Source organism: Mus pahari, chromosome 14, assembly GCF_900095145.1.
Source record: "Mus pahari chromosome 14, PAHARI_EIJ_v1.1, whole genome shotgun sequence".
Classification (NCBI taxonomy): Eukaryota; Metazoa; Chordata; class Mammalia; order Rodentia; family Muridae; genus Mus; species Mus pahari.
Window position 1 is genome coordinate 29,908,262 of NC_034603.1, and position 2,369 is coordinate 29,910,630.

At 40.1% G+C, this 2,369-nt stretch overlaps 1 protein-coding gene across 1 annotated transcript in view; it reads right to left on the reverse strand.

The window, feature by feature from the left end:
• The window catches only part of Akap10 (A-kinase anchoring protein 10), a 57,124-nt gene that overhangs the window by 1,873 nt on the left and 52,882 nt on the right, over positions 1-2,369 (reverse strand). The window lies entirely within an intron of this gene.

Here is a 2,369-nt window from a genome sequence, read left to right on the forward strand (position 1 = left end):
ACTCAGGACCTCTGGAATAGCAGTTAGTGCTCTTAACCACTCAGCCATCTCTCCAGCCCTGGTTTCATTTTTCTGCTTGGACAATGTTAGTAGAATGAAACCATTCACTTTTCTGCGTGTTTGTGTTCATGTATTTGCATGTGCACTTGTGTGAACATCGTGTAGAAACCAAAGGTGAACTGTGGGTGCCATTCTTCAGGGGCTGTCCACTTCATGAGGTTTTTTTTTTTTTCTTCCGGTTTTTCGAGACAGGATTTCTCTGTGTAGCCCTGGCTGTCCTGGAACTCACTCCATAGACCAGGCTGGCCTGGAACTCAGAAATCCGCCTACCTCTGCCTCCCAAGTGCTGGGATTAAAGGTGTGAGCCACCACTGCCCGGCCCACTTTGTGTTTTTGAAGACAGGGACTCTAACTGCCCCGGAGCTCAGCAATTTAGTGATACAATGAACCCTAGGAATCTGCTTGTAAGCACCAGGTTACAAATGTCACTGCATCTGGCTTTTTAATATGGGTTCTAGGGATCAAACGCCAAAGCACTTAACAATTGAGTGGTCTCTACGTCTGTCAATGTTCTCATTTTTTAAAAGAAAATTATTTATGTACATTGACGTTTTACCTATATGTATGTCTGTGTAAGGATCTCTTGGAACTGGAGTTACAAACAGTTGTGAGCTGTCACATGGGTGCTGGGAATTGAACCTGGGTTCTCTTAACTGCTAAGCCATCTCTCCAGCCTGATATTTTTATTTTTTGATGAGGTTCTACTTGTAAGACTCACTCAACCCTAGTGAACTCAACTGAGAAGGTAAAGACACATGTGCAGATAACTGAATACACACTGCCTCTGACAAAACACTACATAACTTAACCCAGGAGACTCATAAGGATTCCTTTTTTGTTGTTGCTTTGTTTTTGGAAACAAGTTTTCTCTGTGTAGCCTTGGCTGTCCTGGAACTCAGCAAGAAACTCTTTAAAAATTCAGTAATGACGTGAGATAGTACCTAAATACACTCCAGGCACAAATATATTTGAATCCAAGGAATTCAAAACAAAGAGGTGGCAAAAAGGCTACACAGACCAAATAACCTGTATGGGTTCATGTCTGCTCATATTCATGGCCATGGAATGAGAATTAGAAGGAGATCTTCTGAGGTTTTTCTGTTCCAGTGTCTCTGATCTATCACTGAAGGAAGAAAGCCCTCACAAAATACATCCAAAGGCGGGGAGGGTAGGCGCCACAGGAGAGCATTCAGGAGGCCCTGAGAAGCTTGGTTCTCTCTTTCTCTTTCTCTTTGTCTGTCTCTCTGTCTGTCTGTCTCTCTTACACACACACACACACACAGACAGACAGACACATACACCATTTTGAGTTTGACAGAAATTATTACTCTTATACAAAAAAGAGACTGTAATTTAGAAGAGCGAACGGGACTTTGATCAGTGAGCAGTTCACAGTTTCAGCAAGCTCTGGTTTTAAGACTGCCGAGAAGTCTAACATCTGGCAGGGCAAGATGGATGCTGGAACTGTATCAAATTCAAAACATCCAAGCTACTGAGGATGTCATAGGATACTTTCCTAGGCCAGGAAACATACAGTTTAGGGAAGAACACTCATCTAGCATGCTTGAGACCCTGTGTTTGATAAAGCAAAGGACCCTTATGAATATAGTTTTCCAAGGTTTCTTTTTGCTTAAATGTAAAGTATAGGAATAGCTGACACTCCCTCCCCCCCCCCCGCAAAAAATGAGCACATAGTTGGATGTAGTGACTTATGAATATAATCCTCATACTTAAAAAGTTGAAATTAGAAGAGTATTATGAATTCAAGGATAGCCTGGGCTACAGAGAAAGACTCTGTCTCAGGAAATTCATCCAGGAAGTGTCAAAAATTTTTCAATTAAAAACTAATTAAAAACCCTTGTTTGATTGCTTGTCTTGTTTTTTTAGACAGAGTATTATTATGTGGCCAGGCATTCTTTGAGTTCCCTATATTTAGCACAGGTTGGTTTTAAATTCATGACCCTCCACCTTCAGGTTCCTGAGAACTAAGATTATAGGTTCTACTGCCACACCTGGTTTAAAAGAACTTTCTTAGGATTGATTTCAGTTGTTCGGTCACTAGGACTGAATTCTCTCAGGTTTTGTTTGGTTTATAAAAATCCCTTTATTTTAACTTCATTTATCAAGAGATACCTTCTTGTTTGACTTTTACGTATTAGGCAGTTTTAAAACACTGGATCTTTTGGTTTACTTAAGTTTTGACAAGATGACTGCTGTTCTTATCTATATATGTAATATACTTCCAGCTATTTTAAATATCCTTCTTATTACTGGAATCCAGAACTCATGTTATGTATTCTATTATTTTG